The sequence below is a fragment of the Triturus cristatus genome, chromosome 5_1 (genome assembly GCF_964204655.1).
Source record: "Triturus cristatus chromosome 5_1, aTriCri1.1, whole genome shotgun sequence".
NCBI lineage: Eukaryota > Metazoa > Chordata > Amphibia > Caudata > Salamandridae > Triturus > Triturus cristatus.
The window spans coordinates 577,754,917-577,775,413 of record NC_140587.1 but is presented as its reverse complement, the minus strand read 5'-3'; the positions used below and the strand labels follow the sequence as shown (position 1 = coordinate 577,775,413).

General features: G+C 46.1%; 1 protein-coding gene across 5 annotated transcripts in view; it reads left to right on the top strand.

The window, feature by feature from the left end:
- Positions 1-20,497, top strand: part of CSPP1 (centrosome and spindle pole associated protein 1) — a 1,290,317-nt gene that overhangs the window by 297,794 nt on the left and 972,026 nt on the right. The gene's annotated exons all lie outside the window — the stretch shown is intronic.

The window sequence follows — 20,497 nt, the reverse complement described above, 5'->3', positions numbered from 1 at the left end:
GCATTTCAACATCTTGGATGGAAATATCAGGGTAAAATTATGAGGACAAAATGTAACTTGATAGACTGATAATTTAAAACAGTGTGAAAAGAGTACTGTGCATTTCAGAACTTCTGGCAGTCCCTCTAGTCCTAATGCCTTGTACTGGCAATTTGTGCTTCACCCACTCATTTCTTATTCCCAGCTCCTGTGAGAAGGCTACGAGCGAGCATTTGAGGTGTTAAAATCTCAGGTTTTGAGAAAATACTAGTCTTTTAGACAATATTTCCTTTTTCACTCATTGTCTTTTACATCTGGCTGTTAAATGATAGAATTTCTTTTGTCAATTTAAGGATTTTTTTCCTCATTATTCCTTCTATAGTTGAGAAATGCCTTCCCTGTGGCAGGAAAAAAGATGGCTCAGACCCTCATAAGGTCTGTGTAATGTGTCTACCTCGGTCTCATTGTGTCAAGGACTGCAATATCTGCCAAAAAATGTCCAAGTGCACTCTTAAGCAGGGCATCAGACTTTGAGAAATGCTTGAAAACATGAAAGCAGAAGAAAAGAGAACAGGACCCTTTCAGGTGGAAATTCTCAGAGAAAAGGCGAAGGGAACCCTATTGACGTGACTGCTTCTGACGCCATACAATATTGACAGCCAGAGGTTCTATTGAAGGCATTGTCCCCAACATATTTGTTGTCAAAGTTGGGGTCCACACTTTCCCATCAGAGGCATTTACACAGCGAGCACTGCTGTTAACGTTGGAAGACACAGTTGACATGAAAAGAATTGCTGACAGACTGACATTGACACATCACGGCTGATCTTATTGCCATCATGCCAATGAAGACTTGCTTTGCCATCGAAACATAAACGCTGAACGTCAACATTACATGGAACACCTTCCAGATATCAACTTTTACTGGCGACGGTATCCCCTAACTTCACAGTGGTTGCAATATCAGAACTCATTCAAAGATCACAACCCCGAAGGTTTCGTCTCCTAGAAGAGGGAAGCACTCATCAGGGAGGCATTGAGAAACTTTCACCTCCCGCCCCCACTAGTTTCCTAGTCCGGTGGGAGGACACTGGTCCTCAGTCATGAAGGGCGTGTGGGTATTGAGCATTGTATCTCAAGGATACTGCCTCCCCCACAACCTTCAAAACATTAAACAAAGAAATACACTGCCTAAGGATGTTAAGGGAGAAAATGTCCTCACTACAATCGACAAAAAGGCTTAGAAAAAGTGCCATTCAAACAAAGGGTTCAAGGCATTTGTATACTGAAGATACATCTTAATTTAAAACCAGAAGGGCCCAAGTTCATATTTAAGAACAATCTACATCTACTAAACAAATGCATCAAAAAAGACAAATGTTGAATGCTGGTGTTAGATATAATTGTCCCTCATCTCCGATTGGACAGGCTCCCCACCTACCTACTCCCCCCAGACGCGGCGCATCCCTCGGAGACTACTAAATCTACCTAGCGGGCACCTCACCCGACCCACACACAGACAGACTACTCATGGCACAGCTGACGAACAACGCAGACATTAACATACTCACGCTCAATACACGTGGTCTACACTCTCCACGTAAGCGCTATGCGATATACGCCTACGCGAAGCAACAGAAAGCGTCCATCCTTTGCCTGCAGGAAACCCACCTTAATTCAGCTGAAGTGGGCAAACTGCGAGTAAAATGGCGCGGACTTATCTGCGCCACGACCTACTCCTCGTTTGCCCGGGGGGGCACTGATCTGGATTCGCCCAGGAACCTCATTCCGGGAACTTAGACGGGTGGTGGACGAAGAAGGCAGATTCGCCCTACTGGAGGGACTTTTGGACGGGGGGGCTGTCCTTTTGGGGAGTGTATATGCCCCGAATGTCGATCAGGATAAATTCTGGGACCGACTCACAACCTCCCTAGCCCAATTCACACATGTACCCTGGATACTAGGCGGGGACTATAACTGTATCCTGGATCCGAGACTGGACCGATCGCACCCCCCACTCCCGCACTCCCCCACCTACAGACAAATCGAACAATTTAAAGCATGGGTCGCACACTGGTCGCTCACAGACGCATGGAGACTGCACCACCCCCAGGCCCGCATTTATTCTTTCCATTCCATCCCACACAACCTGCGAGTCCGGCTCGACCGATTCCTATGCACCGCAACGCTTCTCCCACAAGTATGCCACTCAGATTATCTGGGCAGAGTCGTTTCAGATCACGATGCACACATTCTCGGCCTCCAGTGGAGACCCCCGCACCCCCCAGTCCCCACATGGCGATTAGCTCGGGAATGCCTCACAGACCAGGTTTTCACACACGAACACCAACACAGCATTTCAGATTACTTTACTCATAATACGGGAACTGCATCGTCGACCCTGGTCGAGTGGGACGGCTTCAAGGTGGTAGCCCGCGGGGAATGTATTCAGCAGAGGGTCGGGGTGAGACATACCTTAGAGCGAGTGGCCACGACCACTAAAGCCGCAGACCAGTCGGTAGTGACGGTGATCCAAGTCGCCCAAGCCAAATCAGCATATCAAGCGGCGTGCATGGACCTACGACGTCACAATTTCTGGACCTATGCAACCCGAATGCACAAGGACCGTGATAAAACGGGCACACTCCTGGCATGGCTCGCCAAACAAGATGCTGAAGTCCGACCCATCACCGCAATCATAAACCCCCAGGGCACCCTGGTGCACTCCCAAGATGAAATCCTCCAGGCATTCTACCAACATTATTCAGCGGTCTATACTGTCCCCTCACCTCTCGTCCCAGGGGCCGTCGACCACTTCCTAGACCCTCTCCCCCTCCCCCAGATCTCGGAGGAGGACAAGAAGGGGTTAGATGCAAAGATACAAGCCACTGAGATTACAAGCGCTATACGAGCCCTGGCCCGTGGTAAGGCCCCAGCCCTGGACGGGTTTCCACTCGAATACTACACCACCTTTGGCCCGCTGCTGACTCCCCGTTTATCAGCAGTGCTGGACTCGACACTCAGAATCGGTGAACTACCCAGCTCCATGAGGGCATCGGTGATCGTGACATTCCCGAAGCCCGACTGGGACCCCCAACTCCTAGCCTCTTACCGCCCCATCACACTACTTACAGCCGACTGCAAAATCCTGGGGAAAATCTTAGCGGATAGATACTCACAAATTATACGCCCGTTGGTACATCCTGACCAATGTGGTTTTGTCCCGGGGAGGAATACTTCTCACGAAATCCGGCGCCTCTTTCACATCCAGGATCAGCTTGGCGACCGATTCCCTCGGGCGGCGTGTCTGATTTTGGACCTTGAGAAGGCGTTTGACACCCTAACATGGCAGTTCCTCTTTGCCGTCCTTGGACGAGCGGGACTGGGTCCCACGCTCATAGCCTACACTCGCCTGCTCTATACCAACCTTACATCTCGGGTCCGCCTTGGTCGCTACATCTACGGCGGACAGATACACACTCGAAACATGTACTACCACAGGTCGTATGCCCATACCAGAGTTACGCCGCCTACTTTTACCGGGATCTCGCCCCACTCGAACCTACCCCCTACAAGTAGACATCGCCCGGAAGTGCGTTCAACGTATACATCGCATGGCACCAGAATGCCCCCCCATACACACCATTGCTACCGCTAGTCGGCTGGCCCAGACACGGGGGGTTTTTCACCTCTGCCATGCTTCGGGAATGGACGTCTAGAGACGTAGCCGAGGCAGAAGCACTGTTTGAAGAAGGACAGCTCCAGTCGTACCGGCGGCTTATGGACGATTATGACCTGCCCCCAGGCCGGTTCTTGCTCTACCGCCAACTTCTCAGCCACTACCGACCATACTCCGACCTCACTTCGGGGGAACCCCCCACACACCCAGTTCTCCACTCAATATTACGAATGGGATCGGGTCGCCATCTCACCACATGGCTGTACAAATCGATTAGGGAACTGACACCCCCACTATTAGGATCCCTACGTGCCCTCTGGGAGGAGGAAGCAGGACGACCATTTCATGATAGCGAGTGGGAAAGAGCGATAGAATTCCCCCAAAAAGTATGCAGGAATGCCCGGTTTAAGAACATACAGTTTCACATCCTACATAGGGCCTACCTAACGCCAGCGCGCCTCCAACGCTTCTACCCCGACACGACCTTTCTTTGCCCTCGTTGTCAAGCGGGGGACGCAGCCTTTTCCCACATGTTCTGGACCTGCCCGGGCATTCAGACCTACTGGTCATCTATCCACTCGACGCTCGGAGATCTCACCGGGCTGACCCACCTGACTACCTGGGAGGGTTGCACGCTGGGCATACTCGGACGGAGGAAACTACACAAAATACCAATGCGCTTTGTTTTCCTAGCCCACCTGCTGGCCAAACGCTGTATAGCCATGCATTGGCGGGCCCCATCGGGTCCTCCACTTGCGGCATGGGTGGGGGCGGTTCTTAAATGGGCGGCAGCCGAGGAGGACGCAATCCGCGAGGAAGAACCCAAAGGTATCCGCAAGGTCCCAATCTCTTTAGAATGGGCGCTTCTACTGCACCAATTCAGACAATCCCAGACCCCGGAGGTCCCGGGCACGGACCTACATACCCCCGACACCGTACAGCCTCACACTGCACAGGCTCCCGAGGCAGGGGATCCCCCTCCACGACTTCCCGCGCCACTCCTAGACCCGCCGGGTCTGTCCTCGCCCGTCTACCACACTCCACGGCCCCCCACGTCAGCCCGCGCACCCGCTTCCTCCCAGGTGAATAGTAGCTGCACTAGCGAGTAGGCAATAACGGACCCACAGTACACGCCTGGCCTAAACACTAAAAACCCCATGGCACATCCCAGTTTAGTTCTCCCTCCAGTTTTTCTTACTGGCAAATGACCTGCTACAACACAGACCGCATCCACACTGAATAAGATGTAAAACGTACTCTCTATATTGATGATTGGTCTACTCTGCTACTTCTGTATCACAGTCATCTTTACGAAACATGATGTGTGTACGCTTAAATTACCAAATGCCAATAAAAAGAAATTAAAAAAAATATATAATAATTGTCCCTCATCTACAACAATACAATTTGACGTGCCTAGTAGACCTAAAACATCCATACTTCTATATCCCAATAAGTCCACGTCACAAGAAATGCATTTATTCTTCTTTAGAGTATTGGTTTCTAAAAGCACACCCCCACTGGAAAGTACTGCAGGATTTGGTACGAACTTGCAAACTGTTAAAATTCTTGGCTTCAGTTCTCAAAAGTCTCAGTTACTTCCAGTGCAAAGGGTAACTTGTTTATGTGCCAAAGAAGGTATCCTTTGGATGAGAGAGTGTTATCAATACTGGAGAAATGTAACACCATATTGAACACAATCGGTCCAATGGCAAGAGAGAGAATATCACTTCTGGGGTCTATGGCATCTTGTATTAACTAAGTTGTCCCTAATGCAAAATTACATATGAGACCACTACACCAATGTCTGGAAGACCAAGGGAGTCAGAAGTACAACAATTGGGATGATCACATGTCGCTCTCATTAGCAGCGAGGCAGTATCTCAGTTGGTGATGTATTAGGAACAATCTACTTTAAGATGTTCCCCTTCAAAAAGAAGGAACAGTACAAACTATTGTAACAGATGCCTCCCTCTTAGAATGTGGAGCCCATCTGGATCATCTAACTGTTCAATCGATGGTCAGAAAAAGAAGCCTTATCAATAAATCTGTTGGAATTGAGAGCAATTCATTTAGCTCTCAAAGCATTCCTTCTATCCTTGAACCCCAGTACCCCAATCAGGATGCAAACAAACAACATAACCTGTATGTTTTACATCAACAAGCAGGGAGCATGACCTGCACATTTTAAATCCACAAGCAGGGTGCATGACCTGCATGTTTTACATCAACGAGCAGGAAGGCACCAGATCAAGAACACTTATCACATCACTGGAAACTCAAACAATTTGGTATTGGGTTTTTGCGAGAAAGATAAAACAGAAAATCTGTATATATTCCAAGTGTAATAAACTATCAAGTGGACGTTTTAAGCCGACACTATGAAGAAAGTGGGTGCTAGACAAAGAGGTTATAGTTAACATATTCAAAGAATGGGCTACTCCATTAATAGATATCTTTGCTAAGGGGCCAAATTCTACTGCTGAACCTAACATCGTAAATTTGGCAGCATGGCTCCAGACATCATACTGGATGGTTATCTATGATTACCACATGCATGCATGCATGCATGCATGCATAAACAACCTGCTACCAGACAATTAAATTAAATGGAAACAAGTTTTGCATATGGTGTTAAAACAATGGTTATAATCTCATTATGTGCCATCAAGTTATACTACCATATTTAGTACATGTGTCCCAATCAAAATTGCAATTCTTTTTGAATAAGGTTAATTTACCTGTCATTACAGCCTATACCAGCCTACTACCAGTAATTAAGGGGTTTTTAGAAGGCCTGAAAAAAAGTATTCTTCCTGTCAAAAGACCTTCTCCATCGCATCTTAATTTTGTCTTAGCAAGATTAATGAACTCATACATAACGCTACATTACATCATCTTTCTTGAAAAGCAGCCGTTTTAATCACTATTATTTCTGCTAGGTGAATTAGTAAAACACAAGCGCTCTCAGCTACAGAACCCTATACTAATTTCCACTCTTATAGAGTAGTTTTTAGAACAAGTCCTGTTCTCCTACCTCAGGTAGTTTCAGATTTTCATATTACTCATTTTGTCAATTTTCCAAGCTTTTCCCCTAACCCTTCCCCTCTTGCTGAGCAATCTCTTCACTCCTTGATATCAAAAGGGACCTCAAAGTTTATCTTCATAAAAAGGACATACGCAAGCATAATCAGCTGTTTAACTATGGTAACATTAGACAGGGAGAGTCTACCTCTAAACAATGTATTGCTAGAAAGGTCTTTACTATGTATAACAACTTGTTACCAGCAAGCAAACAAACACCTTATAGGTAGACATAAAGCTCATTCTTCTAGGGCTAAGGCAGCTTCCAACTCATGACTTCAAAATATTTCTGTTGCGGACATTTGTAGAGCAGCAACTCTGAAATCAATACATACCTTTACTGGACATTATTGTCTTGATATAGATACTCCAGCAGATTCTAGGACGGGGCAAGAAACTCTAAAGAATCTCTTAAAGTAGAAAGTGAAGTTTATGAAAAAACTTCACATTATGTACATATTTAAATTGGATACTTATCATAGGAGATACTGGAGGTCACCAGTAGGTAGTTATAGTTTCGACCTAGTTTCCATAGGCAAACCTTTTTTTTGCTATGCTAATAACTTTGACAAAACTTCATGACATTTTCAAAGCTAGTGTGCCTGTCACTTCAGCTGCTGTCTGGAAAGTTTTAGGGTGATCCGACAAGCGAGGGCCCCAAAAAAAAGGGGGTTCCCAAAATGCATTTTCCCCATGCAATTTCCCGTAGTGATTTTAGACGCGACTCAGCCCAAACCGCTGAACGGAGCTACACTAAATTTGGCAGAAAGCCTGATCTTTGCCAATAAAGGGTGCTTTTTGTAATTTAGTGTAAATCTGTTCAGTAGTTTTGAAGTTATTAAAGTAAAAATATAATTTATATCTAGAGACGCAGATCTCCTGTGAATTCTCCGTGGATACAGGCGGATTTGCGGATCCACTTGTCAACAGCAATGCAGTGATCGGCAAGCCTCAACTTGAGAGGAAAGTTGCTACCACCATTTTGTGCATCGGGACATGGTTTCCAGGGGAGGAAATAAAATGTGAAAGGGATAGAAAGGGTTAGGGTAGAGATACCCTGTCCCCATGGGACTGTTGGAGGGGTCTTTGAGGGACCCCTCATGGGCAAGAAATTGTTCAAAAACTGTATTTTTTTTTTGTTTTTTTTTTAAATGAGCACACAAGGATTTTCAGATGCTTCTGGATCTGCGGATCCAGACCACAATAAAAAAAAAAACATACACCCACTCACAGAACCACACATCTACTCACACACACCCATACAGCCAACCACTAACACATCCACTCACAGACCCACAAAACCACCCACACATCCACTTTCAGACCCACTTCCACACCCACACAACCACTCACCCACCCATATAGCCACTCGCACACCCATATAGCCACTCACACAGCTACACAGTCGCTCACACAGCCACTCAGACAGGCAGTGATACACTTCTAGAAATTGCAATATCATATGTTTGTATTAAATATGTTATTGTTTTAGTTTTTAACCCCTTCCCCGCTCATGACGGAACCGGTCCGTCATGAGCCACGGTTGCCGTGTGCTCATGACGGAACGGTTCCGTCATGACACTCCTGTTGGCGGCCGCTCCGCCTGCGCGGTGCTGTTTCCCCGCCTGTGCGGGGGGACAACGCAAATGGGCGGAGTCATGACGGAACCGTTCCGTCATGAGCACAGCTCAACTGTGGCTCATGACGGAGCGGCTCCGTCATGAGCACAGGCCCACCGCGCTGCCCCCCTGCCCCCCCCAGCGCTGCAGCGGAATGTCCGCAGCAGCGAAGGGGTTAATGTACTGAATATAACCGGCAGACCCCTTATTTGTTCAAGACAATGCAATGGATCCATAAATTAATTTTAAAAATAGAAAGACTTGGCACATTGCATTCGTAGAAAGACTGCATAAGTTATCTTACCTTAATTTAAAAAAAAAAATTGTTTTAAAATATATAATAAGAATGTGTGAATAAAATGTATTTATAAACTTGTGAACATGTATATTATTAATAAATTGAACTTATGGGTCAAATCATAGTACAATTTATATTAAAAATAACTGAAATTCACAAAAGATACCAAAGGTTTCAGGGATGTTCTAGTTAGGAAATAGAATTTAAAAAATCTTTAGAAATTCACTGGGAAAAAAAGTTACATGGACGTTAAAGTTAGGTTCTAATTTTACACACACAAAACCATAGAAGTTAAAGGTACCTTCAGGAGTTCTTAAATGCACAGAACGTTTTTCAGTCTGTTTTGTATTCAAAGCCTATTAAGGGTCATTTTTCTCCCATTTTAACTCTCCTTTCCATCTAAGATGTTGAGATCCAGCATTAAAATGTTATCATGATGTATGTGTTGGATTTTCAGAAAAGAGCACTTTTAAAAGACTGCTGCAGGGTGCTGCCATTGATTCTATGGACAAATGCATTCCTCACACCCTGAGTTATGTTGGATGAACACCATATCTATCAAGCAGTGCTCCAGGTCAACACAGACAGTGGTAGAACATTTAAACGTTTTTTTTACTTCAATGAAGATTTCTTCAATGCAGTATTAGGACTACAAGCAAGTAACTTTTTCTTCCTTTCACACAGATTTGCCTTGCATGTTGATTTATTGTTTTATAGACACTGAAGCTGTGTATCTGTCTTTCAAGTTGCTGACCGTTAGATGTTCTGGAGCTTGAGTGGCATATTTTAGCTGGCTTTCAGTGCCACAGAGTGTCTGTTTGTCCTGAAGCTTAGGTGATTAGCTTACCGCATAATGTTTCACCTTTTTTTTAATGTTTCATTCTGAAGATATTTTCCCCTTATTCCAGCATCATGGGGATTGGCTGTGATAACGTGACACTTTTTTTATTGCTACCACTTTTTGGGTCAGCTATGGACATGTCGACAGAATAGCAGTTGGCAGTTCCAGACTATTGTCCTTAAAATTAAAGCAAGATCAATTTTGATAAACAGATTTTGGGTTCTATTTTAACCTTATTTGAGCTTCATATCTTCACCAATGACTCTCCTTCCGTGAATGAAGGGCTTTACTAGATATTGTTGACTCTGGCAGCTCTTTTTCAGTCTGTATAGTTAGGAGAACCCCTCAATGAATGGTTGATACCTGAGATCTCAATGGACATTTTAAACTTGATTCAGATGACTGACATATTCAAAAAGCTGTACAATGTGCAATTATATGAAGGAGTTTGTGAGATTACAGTTTTGGATAGCTTTAGTCAGGCTTATGCCCTGCTGCAGTACATATCTGTAGAAGACTGCTTGGCACCTTGCTCTTGTGTTTCATAATCTGGCTCTTTGCCCTACCTCGATTGCCCAGCAGATCCTCATGAGGTCGAAGTTGACCTATGCTTTTTACCAAGTTCTCAAGAAATGTTACATTAACTTTCTTATCGACCAGAGTCAATGGCAATTTGTTATTCAGTAGAACAGCATAGTAAAACTTTGTGTCCTTGACACTGTGGTGCCCACTAAAGTCTCACCGGGTTCTAATGATGCTTACTTGGAACTCCTTCTGGGGAGTCTACTGCACACCTACTCTTTGAGAGAAAATGTCCTCATCCTCAGCAACTACGGCTATCGATTAACTACATATGCCTACCAATCCTAAGAGCTGAGCAGTAAAACCTCTTCATATGTATTGATAAATTGGAGAAGAAGAATGAAAGTGCTTACCTTGAAGTGGCTAGCCCTTTAACACCACATGCGTATACTGTCTTCCCATATAGCTGTGCGTTCTGATGGCTGGCCCAACCCAATCTGACAAGCATTGGGTATTTTTTGTATGTAGCCTCTTCTGTCCAGGAAGTGCTGTGAGTAAGTCTGATCATCGAGGAGGCCTTAACTAATTTTTGTTCTCTGCTATAGAAACGGAAACTAATATGACCAATACTAAATATAAAATTCCCATGGACAAAATATTTGCGTTCTTTCTTTGGTCCTGAGGGTGTTGTGAATATTGCTACCACAGATGAGACCAAGCAGGTTTGCGGCCTTATTTAGACTTTGACATATGGGATATACCATCACAAATCTGGCATGTGCCTTGGTCGCTGTATTACTAGTGCATTATAGCGAATGCCACTTGGAATGCAGTGGATGGGATATCCTGAATGGTTTGACAGAGTATTCTCTCTGTCAAACTTTATACAAAGGCCTTAGTTCTCTGCAGTACTTTAAGATAAACTAAATAATTCCCTAAGGCCAAACGTCAATTCTGTTTTGCATCTAAAGTATACAATTTAATACTATTTAAAAATGTTATGTGGTTAACTGTGACAGACAAGAAGTCCAGTTATAAATGCTCTTGACCTATGCCATTAACTTGATACAGTCCTTTTTGTTCAAGAAGTTAAGTACACTACAAATAGACCTACATGTAGGAGCAGTATCCGAACACTTGAAGATTTAGCAGTGTGTCCAACGTTAAGCCATTGTGACTGGCTAAAGGTCCAGAATCTGGAGCTTAAAGTAAGTTCTAAGCTTTACCTTAGTCTTAAAATTAGCAGTAGTAGAAGGAAATATCCTTCATGGTGTTCTGCTTAAGAAGGAATAAAACCTTTCAATTTTAGCACAGGTTCCCGTTGCTGTTGAGCTCTATGGCGTTTAAAAGACTGTGTGTGCCTTTGTCAGATTTCGCTCTTTAGTGTGTAATAACTGTATGTAGGATTTTTCTATTTCTTGGTGAAAAACCATAACTGCCATTCTCCATTGAGGTGTTGTGGTTTGGAAATCGCATATTTTACTTCACGTTCAGAAGGCTCCTGAGCTGCTTGTCTTATTCCTGAGAGGAATTGCCATTTGAATTTATTTGCCCTATACAGCATCTGGAGAGCCTGCTTGTGATAGGTAGCTCTCCACATAGGATGAATAGATAAGTAAAGGCATAAATTGCAATTGTACAATATCAAAACTAGTAACCAGTCGATTCCTTTCTTCTGCCACATAATGTTGTACTTGGCTTATATTAATCTTTTGGCTTAGAATCACATAAGGATTTGGAATAAGGCCATGTATAAGGTTGGGGTGGAATCCTCATGGTGCATAGATTCATGTAATACTCAAAGACCTCAGTTTCTCGACCTGCCATATGTAGACTGTTTAATCTTCAGCATTTCTGTAAGTGTAAGCTACGAATTTTCTGTCCGTTTTCTCGGCCATGTATAAGGTTGGGGTGGAATCGTCATGGTGCCTAGATTCATGTAATACTAAGAGAAAGACCGAAGTTTCTCAACCTGCCATATGTAGACTCCCCCCTATTCCATATGACGGTTCCCAGTGAGATATGTAGGGCCGAAACGTGAACCGTGGGATATGCACTAGAAGGTTATGGAAGAAATACAGGAGGTGGAAGAGCATCACCATTTTAGATAACTATATTCTCCCTTGATCTGTAAGCGGTAAGGTGCTCCAAAAGATCGTGTGCGTGCGCAGGGAGGGTGTGACTCTTGTAAGGTTCCCATTGAGGAGATTGTGCGTATCGTAAGGCTCCCATTTTAATAAGTGGATGTCTACCATTAGTTGTTGCAGAGGACAGCTCGCCCGGAGTGGGAAAGCACATGACTTGGACCGCTATACCTCCAGCCCCGAGGCCTTGCGAAACCCCTTGAGGGTCTCTGCAATTCCAGTGATCCCCTCCTGGATGTTTCGGAAGTAGAAAAGACATCTGCATAAAGTGAGACTGTGTGCACACCCTCAGTTAGAGGGATTCCCCACTCCTCGCTGTGTTGGCGAAGCCATTGGAATAACAGCTCCACCGCGAGAGTGAATAAGAGCGGCGAGAGGGGCCTCCTTCGCTGGTTCCTCTACTCATTGTAAATTGGGGCGAGATAGGTCGACCAATTTTCACTCGGCCGTGGACTCCGTGTTAAAGAGCCGGGTAAGTCGCTGCAGTCGGCCGGTGATGGCTACCAGGCCCAGGACAGCAAAAAGGTAGTCCCAGTCCACCGTGTCAATCGCCTTTTCTGAATCTAAGACTAGGCAGGCCCACTGGGCTGGTGCTAGCTCCATTACTATGTGTAGGCATTGTACGTTGATGGTGGTAGTTCTTCCAGGGATGAAACCATTTTGGTATGGGTGCACAAGGCGCGGCATGTGTTCTAAGAGGCGGACCGCTGTGATCTTACTGAATATTTTATAATCCGTTCCCAACATGGAAAACAGACGATAAGAAGTAACTTCCATCTGGTCTCTGTCGGACTTGGGTAAAGACACCAGTAATGATTCACGAAAAGACTGCAGAAGGCAGCCCTCCGTGAGCGCAGCCTGGTACAGCTCCAGCAGTTTGGGGGCTACAAGTGACTCACAGGCCTTGTAGAACTCAACAGGCCTGGAGTCTTCTGCGAGGCAGCACCTCCAATTGCTCCAGGGATTTCCTGAAGCGTAAGAGGAGCATTCAGGGTCTCCCTATCTAGGGGATCTCTAGGGTGGGTAATCCTATATCATATACTTGTCAATATGTACCTGGCGCTCAGTGGGGGAGGGGTCATATAGCGCTTTATAGTGTGTTATGAGCACCTCCCATTCCTTTTTCTGAAGGTGGCCAAACCCCAGTTGTCCGCTAAATAATGTGTTATGACCACTCTTGTCTCCTCCCTGATGACCTGGTCTTCTAACATAGTTGGCTGAAGCCGCCATGTGGTCTCTGCATCCCCAATCCAGGATGTATCTGTAGTGGATTATAGTCAGAGAATGATATCCCGAGGTACTCCGTACCGGGACCCTGTGTTTGGAGAGTGGAGTGACAAAGGATGCGGTCTAACCGCATATGCAACTCATGGGGGGCTAAATAATGAAATACTCCTGAGCCCTGAGGTGTAGGACACGCCAACTGTCATGGAGGGACCAATGAGTAAGCTACTGGGTGAGGCAGATGGTGGCTGTCACCACTGGTGAGGTCGGTAGCAGGGTGATGAGACCGGTCTATCTGCAGATCCAGAACGCAATTGAAATCTACCCCCAGGATCCAAGGTATGTGAGACCGCCGTGTTTGGTGCATTGAAGCTCCCGAGCAACAGTGGCCTGCTGTCCAATTGGTACTCCACCAATAAGTGGTGCCCCTCAGGAGTCCATCTACTCACTTGTAGATCGAAATGGAACCCCCGGGCAGACCCAAATGTGGGATCTCCTCGCAAACCCAAAATACATAGTGCTAAAACATTGCCCCTGCCAGTGCTTCTATAAACAGCCCTCCTCATCTTTGGCAGTATGAGTTTCTTGGAGGAGCACTGTCTGTACTCCCCTTCGCGGTATGTATTGTTGCACTGCATGTCGTTTCTGGGTTGTCCCCATCCCCCTCACATTCCATGTAAGCCATAGTCCATCGTCGTGTGGGAAGAGTCAGAGTGGGGGGAGGGGTGGAACAGGTCAGCACACAGGAATAAGGAACTGTGGAGAACTGTGCAAACCATGTCTATGTGTTGAGTTTTGCGAGGAGAAACGATCTGATGCATTAAGCGCACCTTCCACCGTGCAATCTGTGTTGTGCATACTAGAAGAAAACCATGCAACTCCCACACCAGGCCAGACCTCAAACATGAGCCCGTCCAAACAAGTAACCAAAAGTTCCTTAATGAGGGAGCTCTAAGTCACCATCACATACACCTATGTCACTATTGCTGCAAAGGCGGAGGTTCGGGGGAATAAGGTTGTATATCTGTAAATCACAACAGCTGAAGGCTATGAGAGCAAAACAGAGTAAATAAAAAGGGAGGTAAGGTTAGGAGTGGCATGGTAGACCCATTTCTATACTGCAATACATTTTGAGACAAAAAGTACGTTGAGGATCTCCAGTGAGCAGCGGATAGGCAGCACTTTTCTCCTTGGTTGTAGCTCAGGGTGATTGGGACAGTTGTACCATGGTAGTCCCCAGGAGAGAGTCAGTTACGTGGAGGAGAGGGCCCGTTCGGTGGAGTCAATCCATCATTCTGCCAGCCACATATCGCAATAACTGAGGTCCGTCAGTCGCTATGGGCGACATTCGCTGAGTAGCATCCATGCAGTTAGATCAGAGTGTCAGCCGTCTGCGGTGTGACATGGGGGGGGGGGGGGGTAGCCAGAGAGTTGGCACTGCCTGCAGAAGTATGGGAGACGTGTTCGAAGAGGCAGTCGTCTGCCTGGCTGAGGGTTGGGAAATGCTTCTTTGCCCACCAGGGGGTTGCTGTGGATAAAGCCTGGGACTGGTCTATCTTTGTTTGTGCTAGAGTGGGAGCCCCCTCAGTTTGTCCATCCCCACACCCTCTGCTCCTGCACTTGACTCTCCTCCTGGGGCCCTCTGCCCGTGGACTTTCAGATGATGGGGTTCAGTGTGCCTGTGTCATATCTGCGTTGTTCAACCTGGTCCCGATCATCTGGGAGTTTGGTAAAGAGGAAGCTCGTGTTGTTGGGTAAGACTTCAAGCTTAGCTAGGTACAACAGAATACTGGAGGCCAATCTGTTGTAGCTCCCGCTTCATGTCCTGGAAGGAGGCTCTGCGACGCTGTACTGCCACTGTGTAGTCTGGAAAGAGGTATATGCGTGCGTTCTCGTAGAGGATTGGCCAGCAGAGCAAGTCTCCTGTAGGATGGTTTCTTTGTCTCTATAATTCATCACCCTTGCCACCACCAGCATAGGGGGCCTCGTGTGGATAGATTGCAGGCTGGGACCTGATGGGCACACTCAAGCAACGTGAAGTGACAATTTCACTAGCGTCACTGTCCTCCCTATCTTCAAGTTCCTGGACTTCAGTGATGAGAGATCGGACTTTGCTTTCTAAGTTTCCTATGCCTGGTTGCAATTCTGTTATGGCACCAAGCTCACTTGGCTGCCTTGGATCAGGGCTACACAACGTGGCTTCTTGCCTGCACAGCTATGGTCTCCCGGGCCCCTGGCACAAAACCTAGGCACTGTAAGCAGCCCACGTCCGGGCCAAAGCATGGCCCGGGGCTCTCAGGGGGAACCGATATGGGATCTGGCCCTCCTCTCTTCTGCTGGAACTGCCCCCTCAATACTACCCACTCATGCTAGACGGCAGCTGCAGATCAGACCCAGGCCGCAGACTCTATCACCGCCCCGTCCAAACAAGCCTATGCACCAGACGTCTGGCGGAGCGGTGTTGTCGTCTCATGCCCTTGCCAGTGGCTCACATAAGTTCCAGAGTGGTACTGTCAACAACGTATACCCTAACAGGCAGGTCTGATGTCCGACATTGTGCCGATACTCGGATGCTTTCAAGTAGCGGCCCCAGCCATGCGGACTGGGATGACTCATCCTGCTGCACCCAGACTTGGGACTCCACCATCTCAAGGAAGCATCAGGAGGCGCTGCAATGTCTCCGTGCCCTGCTCCACACCACAAGCAGGCTGCAGCTTCACAGATTACCATGGTTGCGTGCGGGTCGTGGATGCAGAGCTTCACTAATTCACATCCGCCATCTTTCCTGGGAAGCCACACCCCCTTCTTTTAATTGTCTCTTGAAGCTGATGAAAGAGGGGTTAGCTCTGATTTGTACTGGGAGACAGTTCCAGATTTTGGGGGCATTGCCCGAGAAAGAGCAAGAGCGGATATTTCTTTTTTTGTTTTGGTGATAAGTGTGTTCAGCTTCTTAGATTTTTTGTTTCTCCTGCCTTTGTGAGTTTGGACGTGAGGTAGGCTGGTTTACCAGTGTGCAGAACTTTGTGGGTGAGACAGTTCCTTTTTGAAGCAGCAGTGTGCTTCAATAGGTAGCTACTTTCGATTTTTCATTGAAGGGGAGATGTGATTGTATCTCTTTGCTCCGGTGACCATCCTTGCTGCTGCATTTTGTATGGCTCTCAGTGGGGCCAATTATGATTTTGGGGTGCCTCTGAGGGTGGCATTCCCGTAGTCAAGTCTGGACAGAATCAGAGCTTGCGAGGCAGTTTTTAGTTCATTTGGTGAAAGGACGAGCTTAATGTTGTTTAGTAGTTTTAGGTTGTAGAAAGTGCCCTTCGTTGTAGTCTTTGTGTGTGCTCATTTTCAGACTTGAGTCCAGAGTGATCCTCAGATTTGGCGGAGTCCGCCAGAGTCTGCTTCCAGTTTGGAACGTCCAGGTTTTTTAGCTGGTCTTGGATCTGGTGGGACTGGCTGTGGTTGGACAGAAGAAGAATTTGTCTTTTCTTGGTTGAATTCGAGGTGGTTGTGTGGACTTTTATGAGAGTAGCAATAAGCCAGCGTATGTCATCCAAAGCTATATTTCCAGGTAGAGCTGGGTTGAAGGTGATGTTTGCTTGTTTAAGTATTTTGGTGAGGGGTTCTATGTAGATGTTGAAGGGTGTTGGTGAGAGGACTAAGCCTTGCGGACACCTTGGGTGATGGAAGAAGTAGCTGAAGTTGATTTTTTTATTTTTTATTTGTTGAGATTTGTTACGCAGAAATTAAATGAACTGTGGCGTCTGCTCCGATCCGTTGTTGCAGGGAGTCCAAAAGTAGCTTGAGGTTGACTGTATTGAAGCCCTCTGATAGGTCTAGGAGGATGAGCTGGCAGTATCTGTTTGCATTATATTACTCACAAAAGATAATGGGATGCTGCTACAAAAGGGGATAAAAACAGACAAAAAGGGAATCTATTCTTATAAAGACGAGAACCCTCACTCACCCGAGGGTGACATGCTTCATCATTGGGTCCCCTCTTGCACACTGCAACCGCAAGGTGTACAGTGTGGGCTACAACTCTCAAAACAAGAAGATATGAGCATGAGGTGTTCTATAAGGATACCAATTGAGGCAGCGGGAGTGAGGGGCAGAGTGCAAATAAAGAAAAAAGTGCATAAAACTAGCTACTGGGTGACAGAAGTCAATTTACCGTCTGTCCCCATGGGCTAGGATTAAAAAGAGGTGATATAGCACTGAAATAATATCCTAATCATTAATGGTCGACATGTTTCTGCCAGATGACTACAAGTTCGCGGCATTCATCAGGACCTCCAATGTTATCACTCTGCTTCAAAATCAGTGAAAAAATTAAATAAAAACCATACTCAATATTATGATGGTTTGCGACAAAAGGGCCTTTGGCTGTTGCCGTTAACGGAAGGACACTGAATGATCTGAGTGATCTGTGATTTGAGGCAACACCCCTATAAAGGTGGAGGTAAATTAATATTACCTGCTAGACACTGGACCGGACTGCAGCTGGTTCTTTTGTAGCAAACCATCATAATATTGAGTATGGTTTTTATTTCATTTTTTCACTGATTTTGAAGCAGGGTGATAACATTGGAGGTCCTGATGAATGCCGCAAACTTGTAGTCATCTGGCAGAAACATGTCGACCATTAATGATTAGGATATTATTTCAGTCCTATATCACCTCTTTTTAATCCTAGCCCATGGGGACAAACAGTAAATTGACTTCTGTCACCCAGTAGCTAGTTTTATCCACTTTTTTCTTTATTTGCACTCTGCCCCTCACTCCCGCTGCCTCAATTGGTATCCTTATAGAACACCTCACGCTCCTCTCTTCTTGTTTTGAGAGTTGTAGCCCACACTGCACACCTTGCGGTTGCAGTGTGCAAGAGGGGACCCAATGATGAAGCATGTCACCCTCGGGGGAGTGAGGGTTCTCGTCTTTATAAGAATAGATTACCTTTTTGTCTGTTTTTATCTCCTTTTGTAGCAGCATCTCATTATCCTTTGTGAGTAATATAGTGTTCGGAGTGGTGATGTTGGATGCTTTGACTCACTCCAACCATTTGAACCCTCTAGTGTGATATATAGTATCTGTTTGCATCCAGAGATTTATGTCCGTCATCTGCTATATTCAGAATAGCTGTTTCCGTGCTGCATTCCTTTCTGAAACTCGACTCGTGTGAATCAAGTAAGTTGTTGGTGTCAATGTGTTGGTTGAGTTGGGAGAACACATTTCTCAGGAAGTTTTGCCAGGAAGGGAAGGTTGGAAATGGGCCTGAAATTGTTGAGGTCCTCGGGGTCTGTGCTTGTGTTTTTTCTTTTTTTTTAGCGGGGGGGGGTGATTTGGCCCTGTTTGAGGCAGTCTGGCATAATCCTGTTGCTCAGGGAGCAGTTAATTATCTTTGTCCTGTCCAGAGAGGGGTTAAGGCGTGGTTGAGACAATTTGCCAGGAAGGATGAAAGTGGGCCTGCATAGTGGGAGGAGGGTTTGGATTTTGCAGTCACCTTGAAGATGTACTATTCCATGAGTGGTTTGAATGCCTGCCAACTCCTAGGTTCAGTGGAGGACCGTGGGCTCTGGTTGAGTCAGGTGGTCTTTTGGAGAGAAGCCTCTGCTTGGGGGGGCCGCGGAGCGAGTTAGGGTGCTGTTAACCTCTGTTGTAGAGTGTGGGTTGCCATTGCAAGTCCGCGTGTGGCAGCCTAGGGAGAGCTTGATTTTTGTGATTTTATCGTTGAAGAATTTGGCAAAATTGTTCCAGCGTTCTTTGGAGACAAGTGGGGCTTTTCTGGTTGGTTTGGAGGCTTGTTGTTTGAGGATTTTGAAAAGAAGCTCCTTGGTGAGGTTTTTTGCTTTATCTAGTGCACTGCAGAAGAAGGTGGCTTTTTCTTTTAGTATGTGATTCTTGCATTTAATGCATTCCCTTCTGAGATGGTAGAGATGGGTTAAGGACGGATTAGCTCTCCAGAGTCTTTCCATGGCTCTTAATTGTCTTCTTTCCATGCAGAGTTCCTTGTTGACCCAGCATCTCGAGGGAAGCGTCTCTGACCCTCTTTAATTTCAAGGGGCTACTTGGTCTAGGACAACTTTCATTGTCAAATTGTAGTGAGTTGTAAGTTCATCTGTTGTGAGGTTGTTTGTGGGTGTGAGGAGTAGACATTCTTTCTTCCAGATCGGTTAGGGGGATCTGATTGATGTTTCCTGACTATTGGAGAGTTTTCTGAGATTGGTAAGGTGGTGCTTCCGCTTGGTTCAGGTGGAACAGGATGATGTGGTAATCTGACCAGTTGACTGGAAGGATATTATCCATGCTTGAGTCTTCGTTTCGGGCTATAATGGCGTCTAAGGTTGAGTCTCTGTTGTGGGTTGGTACTTGCAGTGTTGGGTAAGATCGTTGCTGAGTAAGAGTTTTTTGTATCTTTTTGTATTTATTTATTAACAGCTTGATGGAAACCAACAATATACTGTAGCCCACTCACAGGTGGGATGGTCTATTATTCGACACCAGAGTGATCATTGCAAGCTGATTTTATGACATCGAGCCAAACTCCCGGAAGTGAAATACCCCTCCCCCCCTTGCCCCCCTCCCACCTTGGCACTGGTACAGAACAGTCGTGGTTTACTGGCGGTAGTATATGGCAACGCCTAGAGCCCCAAGAATCAACATTTCATTCGACACAGAATGCATATACTAAGCACCACTACAGAGAGATAAGTCAAATCCGGGTTAGTGAGGGGATACCCTGGCAGAGGAGCCCAGAAATCCTTGGGTCGAGATGCATCAGGCAGTTCCTGCGCATATATTCCCAGTTGGTCCCTGCAGTATAGCAAGTCTCTGATCCATCTAGCTACCGTTGGCACGGCCTTTGCACCCCAGCATTGAGCCACCGCTCTCTTAGCGAAGAGAGTAGATACGGCAACCAAACGTCTATTGCAGGGTTTCAACCTCTGCACCCAACCCTGCAGACACACCTACGGATGTTGCAATTTGCAGTCAGGCGCCCAGTTAGCGCACAGCAAAACTTCCAGGCATCCAGTCTGAACTCAGTGGATAGCACAGGTCTTTCCATCTATTATACAAGGGGGATGCAGTGAGCTCTTGCTCACGAAGCGACGC